Source organism: Alligator mississippiensis, chromosome 3 (assembly GCF_030867095.1).
Source record: "Alligator mississippiensis isolate rAllMis1 chromosome 3, rAllMis1, whole genome shotgun sequence".
Lineage (NCBI taxonomy): Eukaryota > Metazoa > Chordata > Crocodylia > Alligatoridae > Alligator > Alligator mississippiensis.
The window spans coordinates 21,375,329-21,394,701 of record NC_081826.1 but is presented as its reverse complement, the minus strand read 5'-3'; positions in this window follow the sequence as shown (position 1 = coordinate 21,394,701).

Below are 19,373 nucleotides of genomic sequence, written 5' to 3'. Positions count from 1 at the left end.
GGAGAAAGAGACTCAGTGGAAGGGTTGGAGTCTAGGTAGGGAAGAGAAGCAGAGTCCAAGTCCTTGGTTGAAGAGGGGGTGGGGGGTGATAGCTACCTATCCAGGCTGGAAAGGGGTCTTTGTTCAGTAGGTGTTGTCTAGAGGGGGGTCGCTGGCAGGGCCTCTGGGTGGATAGGTGGTGTGGCATGGTGCTGGTCCAGATGGAGAGGGCGTCCCACTGGGTCTGTCTTCACTGCCCCTTTTTATAGGGGCAGACCTTGTGTGACCCTAGTGACAGGAGCCATGCCCAGGCAAGGGTCAGCCCCTGGTGTACTGAGCATGTGTGCTTCATACAGGGAAGTGCAGTTTCGGGTGTCTGTAATGGTGGGGTACAATGGTAGAGTTGCTGGTTCTGCAGGGTCTTTTGTCTTTCAAATGCTGGGTTCTTGTCTCTGTTGCTGGGTGAGGTCCATGGTTCCTGGATGAATCAATGCAAGGTGATGGCCTGGTCGTTACAGGCCATTCAGTAGAGGCCTGCTACCATTGTATTTCAATCATTCCCAATCACTCTCATTCATCCAGGAACCAATTTACATGTGAGGGGTACATGAATCATACAGTTGCAACACAGGAGATGCCTGAGCAGAGGACATAAGATGGAGGCTTGACATACAAAATGGAAACTTGACATGACTTACGCTAACTTACATATATAGGCCTAAAACAGCAATCACACAATATAAAAGCAGTACAAACATAATAATTATCACTTATAAAACAGTGGGTATCAATATCAAAATAGCAGGGAACTTATTGGCAAAGAGGGGAGAGAAAAATAAAACTTACTACCTAAAATAAAATGTTAAAGCTTATGCAACATCTTAACTTACTTATACTTATCGATAGGGAATAGAGAGGGAGAGAAAAAGTCAGAAATAGTTGGGGAAGGGGAAAGAATGCATTTTAAAATAAATAAAAAAAGAAAAACTGGGGGTTTTGCTACATTGCATGGTAATTCCAGCTGCTGAAGCAAATTCAGTGGCATAATGCTCCTTAAATGACTTGGGGCGCAGCTAACTAAAATTCTTGTAAGGAGTTTTAGTTGGCTGCCCTAACAGCTGCAGAGCAAAGCACCAGCCTCCGTGCAACTTTGGGGCTCTGCAGCAAGTCCATGCAGGCAGCCTGGCAGCAGCCCGAGAAGGCAGGCTCCACCCAAGAAAAAAAAAAACGGTGAGCCTGATTTTTTTTTTTTCCTGGAGCCTGCCTGCCTGCATGAGCTGCATGGGAGCCTGGCCCTTCCCTCCACGACTGCAGTGCCCCCTGGGACTGCCAAAGCTGGGTGCCTGTGGGAGGTGCCGCCTGGGGGGTGGGTCACGGCTGCTGTGGAGGGAAGCACCAGCCCCTCCAAAGCCCAGGGACTGCTCCACCTGCCAGCAACTTGCCTTCCCCTACCCGCCCCCGGAGAAGCAGATAAGTGCATGGGTGTATGCATGACACGGGGGGTTACTTGACCTTAAATAGAAGCGGTGTTTTTAAAAACACTTTTAAGCATCAAATTCATCACTCAGTTTTAGTCAGTGTGCTATTAAATTATGAAATAACTTCAGACTAGCTGGAGATAACGTTTCATCAACAGCTGAGCCAAACCAACCACTTAACTTTTCATATTCGTCTACTTTCCGAACTTCTCCCTTATTTAATAGCACTGGCCCAGCCAAACCTCATTAATAGATGAAAAATATCAGCAGTTGGCCAATGGACAATGACTCTAGTTGGCTATAAAGATCATTCATATAGTTTAATTCTAAGTAATTTACATTTTATTGTATATATTCTATAGGATAGCATGTGCTGTGAACACTTGCAACAAGTATTGGTTCCATATGTTAATTTATAAATAGATGACCATGCTGAGAATAATGAGGCTAATTAAAAATAAGTTTATTTTGTCAGAAAGGATTTTTGGCATCTTTCAAAAGAGTTTTCTTGTGCCTGGAGGTAAGGTTTGTCCCTGGAAAATCTATCAGATCATAGAAGCGCCTTCACATGACTTCACATTAAAATTTCCTCATATTATAAGAACTAGAGCAACTTGTGGAATGTGGACAAGCAGATAATAATGAAGAAATGATATGGAAGTTGCATTCACCTGCATGGAGTTCTTGTAACATTTTACTAATATGATTAGAAACTACTTCACACATTTTTTTTCATTTAAATAAGAGTGCTACCCATTTTTTCTCTGAAAATTCCCACAGCAGGAAGGATTACTCATTTTCTATAAACTGTGAACTGAAATTGCTTAATATCTTGATGGAAGCCATGATCTGGATGAAACAAAGTCTTTGTAGCACTAAAGAGCTTGTGACAGAAAGGTGGAAATGTCAGTCATTTTCCATTATTTTGCAGATAATGATGTAAAGAAAAAATCTGCCTACCTTATTTCATCCAGCATTTGAAGTTCATAAAGGGAGATGCACTCTCACCATGTATGCATTGTGAAAAATGTGAAAAACTTCAGTGAACTGAGTACTGATAGCATTGATATTGAGAGTAAGACAGCAGCCATGGCCATAGCAAAAGTGACAAAATAACCAAAATTCATTTTACAGCCCAGCTTGTCCAAATCTTAATCTCAAAGACATCCACTACAAATTCCTTATGACCTCCCTGGGATTTGGATTTGGTTCACTGACTGCAGTAAGCATCCTGCTTGGAGGGATTTAGTAGAAGAGCGGGATCTGACCAAATGAGAATTCATAATAAATTCTGTGAGGGGTGGAAAATGAAGTGGCAGAAACAAACAGCAAAAGAGAAAGAAAAATCAATTTATATCATTCAGCATTTGTCCACAGTTGCCATCATAATAGCATATACTTAACCAGAATGTCTTATAATAGTTAAAATGAGAGATAATGGTAGTAACTAGGGATGTGCGAAATGGGCTCTATTCGATTCAGATTCAGCCTGAATCGGGGACAGTGATTTGATTCATTGATTCGGATCACTGTCTCTGATACAATTTGACTGAATGAAAATCTGAAGATTCAATGCTCGTTCGGAAAATCAGCGATTCAGACATAGACACAGCTTTAAATGTTTTTTCTATGTACCTTGAGGTACACCAGGCATGGCTCACGATTGCTGCAATGCTGTGGTGGATGGAGCATCCCACAGGAGTGCAGGGGGGCCCCGCATGTACTCAGCGGCAAACCCAGAAGTGGACTGGAAGTACTTCTGGTCCACTTCCAGGACTGCTGCCAAGTCTGCCGATTCAATTTGAAGAGATTAAAGGGTCCTCTGATTCAATTCAGATTTGGAGATTTGGCCACCGAATCAAGTTGAATCTCCACCAAATCAAATCAGGGACTGAAGCTTCATGCAGCCCTAGTAGTAACGCTAAACAGTAAATAATGATGACTTTGTGAAATTGTCCCACAGCAGGTCAGACATTATTACACTGTACCTTAACAATATCTGCAATGTCATGTCATAGGATCATAGGAAAGTAGGGCTGGAAAGGATTTTCCGAAGTCATCTAGTCCATCCCCCTCATGTCATGATGCATAATAAAGCAGAACAGTTTGGTTGTGGTGCCAAGTAATTTTTCTATTGTTAGTAGATAACCAGATTCCAATAACTCAGCCCCTTCTCCCCTGTTCCCACTCCCCATGATAATCCCATCCCAGCAGAGGATCCTCTAAAGGAGAAAGATGGAGAAGCCTTGATTTATCTATCCAAATAGAGATGCATTCCTTCTGCTAAGGTGAAAACTGGAAGGACACATGCTGCCACCACTAGCTTATTGGGGAAAAGAAGAGGTAGGACTTTCTGCTGTATCTGAACAAGGATATGGTAGTGCTTAATCATCTTAAGCACTCTGGGAGGCCCAGAGAATAGTGAGCAGTTAAAATTAAAAGTTTTACAAAATACAACATTCATCCCATCATTACATTTTTCTGTGATTTTTTCAAAGCCTTGAACTGGGAGCATAGCATTTCAAAAGTACAAAGCTTCCACTGGGTCAGATGGAAAATGTTACATACCAACCACAAAATGTCTGCAGTGTAAAAGCATGTCATGTTTTTCATATGAAGTGTACCTTTTGGTCACTACTCATGCTGATTAAGGGTTTGTTCAAGATTTTCAGAAATGACTAGTGTTTATCAATGCCTCATGCGTTAAGTGTCTAACGTGATACACCTGAAAGGGGGTTGATTATCAGAGAGTTGGGTTTCAGCCCTTTCTGAAAAATCAGACCTGTCTGAAGGCGTCTCAAATTGGGCACCCAAAAACTGAGGCACCACATCACTTGTCATTTCAAATTCTTAGCCTTTATTTCTAACCAGATGTCTTCTCTGTGTATAACCTATTGTATATACATATAAGTATATATATCCAGCAATAAATATTTGCTGGATGCATACCATAGTAAAAATATATTGGCTAAGTAGAGACACTCAAAAAGCCCAAGACTGAATCAATTCTATCTTCACAGGTTAGTTTAAGCTGTGTAGACTGAACTGATAAGCAAGTGAACAGACATTCATTTTGATTCTGGAAATGCAGCCACATATCTGCAGTGGCCTAGGCCAGAAGCCAGGGAGAGCTAGAGTCCTTGCTGGGGGACTGAGTTAATTTGAATCTGGAGCGGATCTGGGAAAGAAGTTCAATTAACCAATTTAACCTATATCAGTTAAGTATGATACTACATACATCCAGATTTATCTTAAACTGGTTTCAACCATTTTGGAAGCAGTACATGTGCACTGAACTTCTGTTATGTTACAGATTTGAAGTGGTTTGTAATCACTTATACTGTTTTTTGTGTAATTTCTGTCCCTAGCCATTGTGTCTTCATTCTGTCATATAGATCGATAACTTGGAACTAAAATGTGAATTACTTCCATCCAACTGCTGGCCACACAGACTCTGACTTCTTTTTATGTAAAGCAAAGTGGTGATTGAATAGTGATACCCCATCTTAATCCACCATTCAACAATGATTTGTTATTTTGGTTTCAGGATTTCACAGAAGGTGTTTGATTGCTGTGAATAATCTGACAGAGGTTATGATAATACAAAGACAAAACTACAGGCTGCAGAAAACTAATTGTGTCTCACAACTAGACACACAGATTTTATTATACTTACTACAGAAAGAGGCATTATTGTTGGAAGGAAACACTAGATGAGCTGTCCAGCAGCCTATCCCTGACTCCAATGTGAAATTAGTCTAATGGCAAGAACTCCAAGCACTCAAGCAAAAAAACAAACTTTGAGGTAGAACATTGAGAAACTTTAATAGCAAATTACAATTTAAACAAAGTTCCTACCACTTCTCTTAGTTTCTCTTGGATGAAATGTTTAATTTTGATTTAATAAAGTTAGAATAACCAAGTCTGATATTGTTTGAGAAATGAAGTATGAATCACTACAATACACTGTTACTGCTAGCTAGCTTTCAATTGAACTATCTAAGCATCAAATATCTGAGAAATCTATGCTTCTTATTACAGAAACACAATCTCAATAGAAATTTAGAGTTGTGCTTACCACTGTCCCACAGCTTTTAACCCATATGTATGAGTCCTACAGGACACTGTATACTAGAGGGATGAGTATGGAGTAAGTGCTCATTTATAATATCCAGTAGGGCGGTGTGAAATTTCACCGATTGTTTCATTTCAACACTATTTCGACTCATTTTAAGCTTGAAACAGTGAAATCGAAATGAAATGAAGGGCTTTGAAACAGCCTCAAAACATAATGAGGGCAGTCAAAACATTTCAAAACTTTTGAAACGTTTCAAGTTTTGAAGCTTAAGCTGGGCTTGCCTGCAGGGAAACAGAAAGTTGGGGGGAGGATTGCTCTCATATTGAAATGTGTAGCTGGCCAGTGACAGTGATCCTTCCCTAAGGTCCCTTCCAATCCCAGTGATCTGGGGGAGGGATGGAAAAACAGCATAAAAGGCAGCATTGTTTGAACTGGTCTGCTTTATGCCTTGGGGTCTGACAGTTATTGAGCTCTGTATTTCCAGCAGCTCAGGAGCATTAGACAACAAAGGCTGCTACTAGCATTGATTTGAATGATTTCCTACTTGCTAGCCTACCCTAGAAAATGGCATTCCAGAATACCTTTTTCATTCTTCTAGACCCTTTTATTTTATTATTATATTAATTGATTTATTCTTTTCTATTTTATAATGATATTGGATATTACACTATAGAATTTAATTTATATAGGAAGGGAGATACATTTATAATTTATTTCTATACATTTATACCTTGTGACATATACTACATACCTTACAGCATTTATATAGAAATGCGGATACATTTATACCTTGTGGCATAGACTACACACCTTCCTGAATTTATATAGGAATGCAGATACATTTATATATTTGTATAAAAGCAAGACACTATGAAACACACCATAAGCGTGATGGAAAGGCAGCTGGCAAGCCTTCAGGGAGGGGTGGAAGAGGGGGTAGAGGGAGAGATGTAAGTCTCGCCACTCCACCAAACTGAGATGCGGCCTCTTTCCTACAACTAGCAGGGATAAGGCTTCCACAAGCGGCAAAGAGAGGGGAGCTGTACCAGTGCCACTGCCTGTGCCTGAGACTGCATCCCCTCCAAGAGCACCAGCCAACCCATCCCCCCCACCACCATGACAACAAGCAGCAGCTCCATGCACTAGCATGACAGTCTCCTTCACCCCCATTTCACTTCCCATGCTGAGCCTTTCAGTGCCAGAGGAAGAGCTGGAGCTTGTCTGTGCTTGTGCCTGTGTCTGCTGAGGAGGGGGGAAGTGCAGTACCCACACGTGCACCCACACCCCAGAAGTGAGCAGGTAATGTGGTCTGGGATCATTTTAAGCTGGCAGGTGATCCCACATATGATATCTGCCTGCACTGCCAAGCCAAAACCAGCTGGGCCAAGGGAACAAAATGCATAAGCATCATGGGGATGTTGATGCATCTCCGCAGGCACCACCCCCTTGCTTTTGCTCCTCCTCAGCCTGGTACCAGCAGAAGCATGCCCAAAGGGAAGACCCCCTCTCACTCCAAAGCCCCCGTCCCCCAAAAGCAGAGGCTGGAACAGTGGGGGAAAGGCAGACAGAAAGGGAGGCAAGTTGCAAGAGCTAGCAAGATCACCCAGAGCATTGGGGAGATGCTTGCTATGGACACCCAGCCCTTCTCCTTAGTTGTGTGGCCAAGGTTCAGGCAGATCATGGAGCTTGCAGCCCCATCCTACCAAGTGCTCACATGTACCACCTTCAGCAAAACGGTGGTGCCCTCCCTGTATGAGGCACGCAGGGAGTACTTGATGGAGGAGCTGCACAAGGCAGGTCCACAGATGGCCTTATACTTCACCTCAGACATCTGGAGCAGCCGGGGTGGAGATCACACCTACCTCTGCCTCACAATGTCAATGGTCAGCTTCCTTCAAGGCAATGTCTTCTCCAGAAGAGGGCTGCCTGCTTGTCCTTCTGTCTCAGTAGGTCAGGTGCTGGATGAGAGGTCGCCACTGTGGGTCATGCTTCACTGCCTTTTATCCCTTTCTGGCAGACTTGTGTGATTCCCCCAGCATCATCTTGGCTGCCCAATCTGGAGGTTGCTGTCCCACGTGGTTTTTGAGTAGTATATGACAACTGTTAGTCACAGGGGTCTCTGCCTGCTGGTACCTGAAATTTCGGGAGTCCACCCTTGACTTATTGACTTAATGTCTGTATTATCATGGGTTACAGGAATAGTCAATGAGGTGGGTGCTCAGTTCCAGGAATCAGTTCCTTGGCTTGATTAGCCTAAAATGGCTTGCAGAGTACAGTTTTGTAATGGTAAGTTCCTTTGGCTAGGCTATTGTCATTTAATTACTTACTGAGCACCATACACTCACATTCACTCAAGGGACTGTCCAATATAGCAAGATTTTATCACTTTACAATTACAATTTCAATGCTGTTTTTAACAATGGTCCAGGGTATAACTTCATTCTACAGGAAGTACAATTCCTTAAGGGTTTAAAAGTATAAAATATAAAATACAAAATGCCATGGTAAAGACGAGACAGATGAAATATAAAAATGCACTGTGAGAAATATATAAAAATGCAATGTGAGGCAGTGAGGATCATAGGTTACTGGGGACAGCACATGAGTTAGGTTAGCACCAGGTTATAGTTACAGTTTTTGAAGTACATATTTTAGTTCTTTTGTTTTCTTTAGTGACACTGACCTTAATTGATATGTAGATGTAGTTTCTAGGTTTCTCCTACAGAAAGCCACTTCAGCTTTCTGACTTGCTCTGAGCCTTGCCACACCCATGCAATGAGTGCTCTAGGTCTCTGACAATACTTGGAAAAAAAATGCACAAAATAGGTGGCAGGGGGTGCAGGCAAGAAGCGGCTTCTGTTATATCAATGTCCAGAAGGGAAGTGTACGAAGGATGCTTTCTGCTACAACTGCAGGTGCTTCCTCAGCCTGATGAAGTGCTTTTCAACCCAAAAGCTTGCTAAGATATAGTTATGTAACTAGCCATTCAGTTGGTCTGCTAAAACATACTGGATTAGATTGAGGAAAAGACCTTGTCTGCCAGTGCCATGTCCTTAGACCAACACCTCTAGTCCCTGACCAGAAGGACGCAGGGCCCTAGGCACATCTAAGCCCCAGGGCTGTGGCTAGCAGGGAGACTTATCTGGCAGCTGCTAGAGAAGAAGCTCCTGCAGGAAAGGAAAGAAAGTCTCGAGTCTGTGACTGTTTGGCAGCCTGAGATACCTGATGCTACTGTGCTGCTTACTAAGTTATTACCTTTTATTTAAAGTGGTGGACCAAGATGAGGCTGTAGGGGAGGAGGGGCCCTCATTGGGGCACACCACCATGTCATGTAGAGGCCCCAGCACCAGTGAGGGTGAGCCTTAATGCACACACAGTGTCACCCATGTCACAAGTTTTGCTTGTCAGCAGCCTGAGATCCAGTTTCCCAGAAACTCCTGCACCTATCTCCTTGAAACTTGGCAGGCTTCATGGCCCTGGAAGGGGCTACCACCCCTGTAAGTTTCATCCAAATCAGGCTTGCAATTACAACATTACAGGCAATTTTGTGCTTCCTCTATGGGCAAAATGTTGAAACAGTGTCAAAACAGCGAAACAGTTTCAATGAAACGGAACAGTGGTTTCAAAATGAAATGAAACTCAAAATGAAATACTGTCCCATTGAAACAGAAGTTGAAATGAAACGGTGCTGGTTTGCTCAGCCCTAATATCCAGTACAATATTTATTTTTTAAAATAGAATTATTGCCTAATAAGGGAAGAAGGGTGGTTTAGTGGTCACAGTGCTCACTTGAGTCAATTGGAAAACCCACAATCATTTCCTTTTCTACCACACACATTTCCTGTGTTATCTTAGTCAAGTTACTTAGGACCATATCTTTAAATGGAACTTAGGTTCAGCACTGCAATGCTTAACTCTTAAGTGCCCTTCTGTCTAGGAGAATCCTAGCCAAGAGGACTCAAATGAATATGCACAGGCCCAGCAACAGAAATGTAGGTGCCTAGAAGACTTTACTGCTGAGAAAATACATACAGGCTTAGGTGGCAGCACTATTTTAAAGATGTAAGTAGGAGTACAAAATTTCAACTGAGTCTGTGTGTTAGAAATAGGGGTATCAATATGAAGGAACAGCAAAAGTATATTTAAGGTAAATATTAAGAAGCATTCCCTATGAATGAACAGTCTCTCAAAGAAGCTGGTAGATGTGAAACTGGCTACTCATCATGTGAGTAATTTACTACTAGACTGGAGAAAATGCTTGAGAGTACATGATCCAGTATTAAGTGGGTATCAGACAGATATCTTAAAGTCCTTTTTCATCTCCAATTAATTTTATTCTACAAACCTAACTAAAGAAAAATTAAACTTCTGTCACTTGTTGATAAAGATGACAAGACAACCCACAGCTGGTCTTCAAAATAGCATTAGTAGAAGTTTCAGGTACCAAAAAAAGGTAGATTCACCTGAAATTTAAATTACAACTCATATGATTCACTTTAAAATGATGCAATACATCCCATCAAAGAAATTTAAACTAATGTAAAGAAGATAAATATTTTACCCAAATTAATATGATGTCAAGCTTTCCTTTGTATTCTATGAAGCACAAATCTTTCTCACAAAAAAGCAGACTCCATTCTTCTGAAATCAAAAGGGTAGATCCTGCCTGACGAACCTTGTTTCCTTTTATGATCACGTCTCAAATTCCCTGGACAAGGGCATTGAGGTGGATGTTGTCTTCCGGGATTTTAAGAAGGCCTTTGACACTGTTTCCCACCACATTCTCTCAAAAAAACTTGCTGACTGTGGCACTGATGCCTACATAATCAGATGGGTAGCAAATTGGCTAGATGGTTACACCCAGAGAGTGGTGATGGATGGGTCATTTTCAACCTGGAGGGATGTGGGCAGTGGAGTCCCCCAGGGTTCTGTCCCGGGGCCTGTACTGTTCAACATCTTTAGCAGTGATCTGGATGTGGGGGTAGAAAGCACACTGTCCAAATTCACTGACGACACCAAGATGCGAGGCAAGGTGGGCACGCTGGAGGGGAGGGACAGAATCCAGCTAGATCTAGACAGGTTACAGAGATGGGCGGATGAGAATGAATGGAATTCAACACAGACAAGTGCGAGGTGTTGCGTCTGGGGAGAAGGAACCAGCAACACACCTATAGGCTGGGGAACACCCTTCTTGTCAACATGGTGGCAGAAAGGGATCTTAGAGTCATTGCTGACTCCAGGATGAACATGAGCCGCCAATGCGAGGAAGTGGTCAGTAAGGCTAACCACACCTTGTCATGCATCTACAGATGCATCACAAGCAGGTCCAAGGAGGTGATCCTTCCCCTCTATGTGGCATTGGTCAGTACTGCATCCAGTTCTGGGTACCACACTTCAAGAGGGATGTGCTAGTGCTAGATTCTGTGTGCCATTCAGCACCATTAGCATGTTTATGCCTTACCTTGGCTTTCATTGAGGGTGGGGAAAAAAACTGAACCTGTGTTTGGAAACCAGGTTCTGTAATTCTTTAATTTATCTATAGAAAACAATCAAAGCCACTAAGAGCCCTCCTGACTTCATTGACTTTGGACTAGACCTTTATGTAAATGGAAACTTGTGATTGTGGGGATAGTCTTTTCATTCTAGGATTAGTTTTTTTTTTCAGGGAAAAATATTATAGATTAAAAGAAAGTCCCACTAACTCACTCATACCAAAATATGGCTATGTACAGGAGTTTATATCGACCTAACTAAGGTTAGGTTGATCTAAATGCCCAATTATACAGGCATTCATGGGATTAAACTGGGCAAAAAGTGGTGGGTCTGATCTAAGTTAGTTCACCTGAGAAGGTGAACTAACTTAGATTGGGAACAGGTTAACCCAATCTATCCTGCACAGGTTTGGAGCACAGCCCCAGATCTGGGAAAGCTGAGCCAGTCACAACCCCAGGGCTGTGCTCTTCTCATCCCCTGACTCTGAATGGGCTATTTTTACTCCCCAACCCTCCAACCTTTGGATGGACAACCCCATGGTGGACACACGAGCCTCCACATATCCTGTCAATCTGCCCCTGGACCTGCCAACCCCCACTCCCACCAGCCCCTCCCCCACCCTGAATTACTTACTCCAGTTTATCCATGCAGCTCCTAGAACCAGTGAACACCTGTACATGCCACTCCCAGTGTATATTCACATGGCTTAAACTGTGCCATGTGACTGGAGACTTGGTATGGCAAACAACTGTCCATACTCTACAGAGATGAGCCAGCAACAGTCTGTCATTTAATTGTATAAACTGTGGGCTAGCCAGTAAGGATGAAACTCTTCTCCTGTGCAAGCACCAGAATAAGCCCAAGGCTAGGAACAAACATTGCATTTGTCCCTGGAGTTTGACCAGGGACAAATGGTACCTGTTTGTCCTGAAAGAAATGTCTCAGAATTGGTATATACACACATCGCTCTTCTACACAGGGTTCATTCAGTAACTGAATATGCTGCCACTTTTCTATCAGTGATTCAATGATGGAATCCTGGGAGACCCAATCAGATGCATGTTGCGATGTCTCAGAACAAACTGTTAGCACTTCTTATCCCTTGAACCTTTTTAGGGTTTGTCCCGGGACAATGGACAATGGACATGGCTGTCTGAATGTCCCAGGATACAATGGTTTATCTTGGGACACATGTGATGTCTGTTTGGAGCCTAACTGATCTCTGCAGTTGCCTGGAGCCACTAAGAAAGGAGCAGATGTAGCTGAACATCTGTATCTAGCTATAAGCTTACCTGGTGTTTTAAGGGATGTGAGGATCTCTGAGGCAAAGAACTTGGTATGAGAGCAACAGAGATCCTTTGGAAAAAGTAGTGTGTGGTCCGAAGCAGAAAAAAAAGAGGGAGGAAAGAGGAGGTAATAAAATCTCTATTGCATTTGATTTTGTTTTGTGAAGTGAACCCTTGGAAGTTTGATTCTATCGCAACTCTCAACTTTCCTCTCCTATTTTTCTAGTCTTTATGATACATATGTAGCTTTTTAATCTTCATAACTAACTCCCCCATGCCCTCCCCACATCTATGCATATACCTTGTAACTTCGGGTCATTAGAAAATAAAGTTTTATCCACGGTAAATGTTGATGGACATGGGGAAAAAGCAGCATTTTTGTCAACATTTTTCCAGAGAATATATAGACCTTTTAAAAATATGTAAATTATTTTTTTAAGTCAAACCTGGATTTTTTTTCTGTGTTAAAAGTACATACTTTTCTTGAAAAAATATTTTCTCCTAAAAAACAATATTGGCAGACAGCTGTCCACTATCCCTACTTGTAGTTTTTTTTATATTAAAATTCTACCTATAATTAGGCAACTATTTGTTCTTCCTAGTGAAAGAACTGGTGGATTTTTAATGATGGATTCAATTAAGCAGAAGTAAGGCAAAAAATTATCCACACTTTAGACATTTGGTTTTTTTTTCTCTTTGCATTCTTAAAAAATAAAAGAAAATGTTTCATATGTGATTAAAGATTTAACCCAGTGTTCCCTCTGTAAATTAAACCACATTAAAGTCAGTTCTGGGTGTTTTGTCTCTATAGGGGCTATGGAACCAGACTGTATACATGGATACGCTGAGAAAGTAATGCAACCATTACTAATACCCATGGAGTCATAGACATCACAGCAATCAGAGACATGACCTCTTAAGTCATCTTTCACCAATAAAAGGCTCCTCCTTGCAGCACATTCTCAAGTGCTTTCTCCAGTCTAGCTGTAAATGATTCAAACAGTGTAGCCTCCACCACTTCCTTGGGAAAATTATTCCACATGACGGGTGATGTTGTCTTTCATCCCATTTCAAGTTGGTTTTGTTCCATTAATCCCCCCACTCCCAGGTGAACCACAACATATAACAGTCCAAAGAGTTCTTTCCCCTTTTCCTAGCTCTATCTTTCAAATATTTATAAACAATTATCAAAGCTGTTTTAGCTGTCCCTTGGCAAAGCTCTATGTAGTCACATCTTTTAATCTTTGCTCATAAATCAATCCCTTCAAAGAAAAACAGCTAACGCAGGAAGTTATGAGGACCATTTAGGTAATGTCTGTAAAGCACTCTAAAGATGAAGAATGGTACACAGGTGCTAAGTATTAGCTGTATACAGTCCTATCTCAATTAAGCAACATTTTCATTACTCTTGCACTGACGATTATTCTAGTTGACTTAGCCCGTAAATATAGTTGAGACTTGAACACTTGTAGAATTAAGGCTTACATTTTAAGCCACTAGAGACAATCTTCGCTATTCAGATTGCTTCCTGATGTTTGATATTTTACCTACATTCCAAATATCACAAACTGTAGCTAACATTCTTAGCTCGGCTCTGACCCCATCATGTCCTACAGCATCCCAGCCCATGAGAAACTCTGCGGCAGTCAATGTAACTTATTGTATAAGGTCTGTTCATTATACATGAGAGTATCAGACTCTGCGTTTTACCATCTTTCACAGTTCTGGATCTGACATAGGATGCAACCTTTATTTAGTGAGCTCTAACATGATATGTCTGTAATAGACACAGTCAGACAACATTCAGGGAAACAGTTTTGCATCCAAAATGTAGCTTCTTCGAAATAAAACTTTCTATAGAAGGCCATTTTAAATTCTTGATAAAGAAATGCTGAATAAAAATGTGGACCTCCTTGCGTGTTTTATCCAGATGCAGAAACCAGGTGCTGCTTGCATTCAGTCCCTTTAGGGACTTGATCTGGTAAGCACTCTTGGACAATGCCTAACTTCCCATATCCTGATTGGACCCTAGTCAAGTGCAGTGTCACTGCCAATTTCTTTCAAAGTGTCATTATGAGGATGCTGCTACTCATAGGCCGCAGGCAAGCATTACACTAAAGATGCAATTAACCTATTAATAATGCCATAAATACTAAACCTGCCACATGTTCAGGGGACTAATGGCACAACAAAATGGGAAACTAGCCACAAAAATATTCCACAAAATATGTGGAATATTTTTGTGGCAGGTTCCTATTGGGCCTTAAATTGAACATGTGGTAGGGTAGCACTGTCATGCAACCTGATGCTGGCCTCATGACAGGGCTTAGGTGACAGCTCTTCCATGTTGGCAGTCTGAGAGCTGTATGGCACCATCCTGCATGGGGCTGCACTCTGGTGCTTTCAAGGTGCCAGCTCCAAGGGAAATCATCAGCTGAGCTGGGGTGTTGGGTCACAGAGAGCTGCAGGGCTCACCATGACCCAGCAATGGTGCTTGCCTTTCCCCACAGTTCCCTCAGGGAAAGGGATAATGCCTTTCAAATGAAATGATCACTGGATAAAATAAAGAAACATTGCTTGGGGATGAGACTAGAAGCCGAGACTTTCTTCTTCCAGCCAAGTTCCCTAATCACTAAGCTAAAATGATCCTATATCTTAACCTCCCTCCTCACTTCCTTTGCATCCTCAGCGCACTAAATTTTGAAGTATTTTCTGAACAACAGCAGAGCTTAAAGGAAGGGTAGAAAATGCTGTGTCCTCTCACCCTCTAACCCTCTTCCTTACCACACACATATATACACATATATGTATTTTCTTGGTCCTTTCAACCAAGAATAGCTGATAGCCTGACAGGGAACTGACATGGGAGATGTGGTTTTGAACTCTATCAAGAAGAGTAGACTTGAACCTAAGCCTTCTATCTCTTGGTCAAAGGCAGGCTAATATAGATTGTAGAGATGGTATCATCACCACTGGAAAGGAATGCACTTTTTTGAAAAAGTGGTAGGGGAGACACAAACACCTACTTACAGGAGAGGGGTCAGGATTGTGGACTTTAAATGGTAGTACTTCCCTGCAACCCTAAGAAAGGTACCATAGATTTTAATGTTTGCCCCTGTCCTCAGTAAGGCTAATTCAAGGTACCTGTGAACTGCTGTGGATCCCATTCAAGGGTACCTCACTGTCCCCGTGTACGAAAAACCTCAGCACCTAGCACAGGGTTCTAGATGGACTCTGCTTACTAAGTTAGACTGTGGCACCTAACTTCTGGCACCTAAATGCTTTACAGGATCTGGCCCTTACAGCCTTTCATAAACATCTACAAGTTCACTTCAACCAACACTGAAACACAGACCTCTGTACAGAAATGCACTGGCTGCTTAACTGTGCATGGCAAAATTACAGGAAATGAAGACTACTTCATCCAACTGAAATTACTTCAGTGGAGTTATAATTGGCAGATTGCTATCATCCAGGTTGGAATGTGGTGTGGACAGCACACTTAATAGCCTTAATCTTATGCCATAACAACACCCGCTCAAGCTCTTTGATCCTTTCCACATTTATGTGAGGTGGGATTTGATTAACTGGAATTAACCTGCTCATTTTTAAATTAACGTATGTTTTTCCCCTTGGCAATACCCCAACCTTTCTACACCTCTCTGTATGTCCCCAGCACATCTGTCGGTAAGAATTCCTGCCAGAGGTTGTCTGTATAACATTCGGTTATAGTGGGAGCACCACAGCAAAAACACTCTCACTGGTTGTACTGAGACCTGAAAAACTGTAATATAGCCACCATGAGCACCCAGTATTCTAGGTGCCTGAGAGCAGTGCTGAGCACATCCTGGGTGTGGGCCAAAAAGCAACTGCATTACAGATTTTTTTCAGCATCTGAAGCGGGAGTGAGTAGATAGGGTGAATTTTCACACAGACTCCTTAAAACAGCCCGTTGCAGGATGCATTTTTCCTCAGTGGGTATATCTACACGTGCAATTAATATACAGCAATAAATTCTGGTGCATATCATGCTGGAACGTATTGCTCCCAGGCATTGCATTTGAACATGCACTCAGGACCGCAGCATGTTAGCTGGGTTGGAGCAGCGCCAGATGGCAGCAAGCTTAGGGGTCAGCCTGCTAGCCTGGAGCTGCTCCAATCTGGCTCAGGGTGTTGTGGAGGGGCTGGCTGGGGCAAAAAGGTAGCCCCTGCACTGAAGCACCCTCATGCCCCAGCCAGTTGTGTCAACATCGACACGTGCATTGCTACAGAGTAGAAAACTCTGCCATAGGATAGTACTTGTATTTACAAGTACTAACCTGTGGCAGAGTTAATTAGTTTACTCTATCCTAAGAACACTGCATGTGTGGACATTGAGAGCATTTATACATGTGCTCCAGGATTTGAGAGGGGAGGGGACACTTTAATTAGATTGGTTCTGAGAGTTACTTTAATTAAAGCGCCCAGAGTGTCATGTGCATCAGGGTGCCCTCACTGAAAAATGACAGCAGGGGTGCTTTAACTAAAGCTCATTGAATTTAGCTAGGACACCCCTGCCACCATTTTTCAGCGCTGTGACCAGGCATGGCTGGTGAACTCAGACTGGTGGGGCAGTGGAGTGTCCCACAGGAGCGGAGGCGGGGGGTTGCAGCCAGCCAGGAGTGGGGTGGAGTTTGCAGCCGGCCGGGAGTAGGTGTCGGTGTATCACCGTGTAGGGACACGGCCTCCTGCTCCCCGATGACATCCAGGAGCCTACACTCCCTGCAGAGAATACTTTGGGGACTTAGCCAAACTAGGATCCTCCTACCTCTCTCCTGCCATGACTTCGATGTTTTACTGGGTTCCAGGAGGGGTGCTGTTCACCCATTCAGATCCAGCTGCGGGCATCCCCAGTGGGGCTCGGCTCCAAAAAAGGAAACAACAGTGAATAAAAAAAAAACGCAAAACCTCAGCCGGCAGACTTGACTGCTGCCCTGCCTGCAGCCTGCCGGCTCTCACATCTCCCGCTGTACACTCCCTAAAGCTTTCGTCAATCAACTGACTTGCCACCGCAGTAATTAAGGGAGCGCAGTGGCAATTAACGCTTGTTGTGGATAATGAGCTTCTCTGAGCTTGCAGATCAATCAATCTGCCGCCCTGTTCCCAGGGAAGTTTTTCTCTCAAGATAAGTCTTCAGTGGGTCCATCCAGCAGACTCCTCTTTACTTTTCTCCCCTCCTGCTCAAGCTACCTGGTCAGAAATAACTCTCAGAGGCACGGGAGACCCAATCTGGCATGCCTGCCAAGGCAATAAAGCCAGGTCCAGGCATGCCGGGAGTCCTGTCCTCAGCGTGGTCATCCTCCTTGCAGATAAATTGTGGCTCGAGCTGCTGTGTTCCCCCTGAAGGGGCACTGCCAGCCCTTTCACAGTAGGGAGCAGGGGTTGCAGCCAGCCGGGCACTCCAGCTGGTAGTGGAGAGGCTGAAAACCACCCCACTCCCGGCCGGCTGCAAACCCCCTGGCCACTTCCGTAGGATGCTCCACCACCCCAACAGTCTGAGTTCACCAGCCACGTCTGGCTGGGATGCTGATATACGTGACCCTGGATTCTACTGGAGCACAGCAATTACCTCACTTCAGCAGACTCGATTAATTGATTCTGCTCTGACGCACTGGTATTACATCAGTGTAATTACAGTGCAATTACAGTGCGTCAGATCAGGCTCGCTGCATGTGTATAGGTGCCCTGAGATATTTACTGAAGAGGCAATTAGGCAACTCCTCAGTAAATGTCTTTCATAACTGCGCCCAATGTCATAAAACTAACAGCTCCCTTAGCACTAACTGTAGACCTTCGAAGATGTATTCCTTTTCAATCTCATCAGACAGAAATTCACTATGTTAATATTTTAATCAACTCATAGCAATGAGGGATGGTACCCGTGCAGGACTTACCTTCTTGAAATACTGCAGAAGTACTCCATAAGCAGCTCCTGGGGACATATTTGGGTACTTCCTAGTTGCACGTATGCCCTATTCACTATCACTTCCACCTTGGCATCCATTGATCTCAAAGTGCTTTACCGCTGTGATATGTGGGGAACCTGGAGCATACAGGGATGCTTACTCAGGGTCACCCAGCAGGTCAGTAGCAGAGCCGGGCCTCCTGAGTGCTGTGCCAGTGTCCTGACCCCTTGGCCACACTGCTCTTTTGTTTCAAAGACTGGACCTTTCCTAGTATTTGCATTACTTTCCAGGGTGGACTTACCATTATCAAAAGAGATTAGATTGTCAAGCACAAAAGGTTAGAAATACACAGTCAGGACACATAAAGTACATTTTCCTCTCCAGAATAAATACATTCTGAGAGTACATTCCGTTACACAGCAGCTTCCCCAGAGCCAGCTGGTATAAACCCACCATTACATACATCATCTCAAAATCATGGTGGTAGGCATCGGGAATGCTGACAGACCCCCAGAAATGTAGAAACCACTTCCAAATACACTGATTTGGAACTTATTGCTGGGTGTGCTGTACTTCAAATGTAGGTAGGATCTCTGAGAGGTGCTAGTATTAAGGAAGAAATGACCAAAACCGTAGACATGGCATATTTAAATGATGGTATATGTTAAATGATATAGAGGAAGATGAAGAAAAGATGAAGTGATGAGCGTAGTGTAGAACATAAGGCTTGGGTGGGCTGAAAAGTAGTCAGTATAGGTTGGTAGGAGTCTGTAAAATGCTACAAGATATGGATAGACAAGGTTGTTTGAGTAAATGTGATATCTTTTATTAGACCAGCTAAGTAGTTGGAAAAATTGTTCTTTGCAAGCTTTTGGGCACAAACACCCTTCTTTAGGCATGGGAAAAGTCATTCTGTATCATAGGAAGAGTCAGTCTGTCCATATCGTGTCACTCTCCCTGTGCTCGAAGAAGGGTTTTTGTGCCTGAAAGCTTGCAAAGAACAATTTTTCAACTATTTAGTTGGTCTAATAAAATATATCACATTTACCCAAAGAACCTTGTCTGCCTGCGTCCTTAGACCAGCACAGCTACAACCGACACCCACAAAACAAGA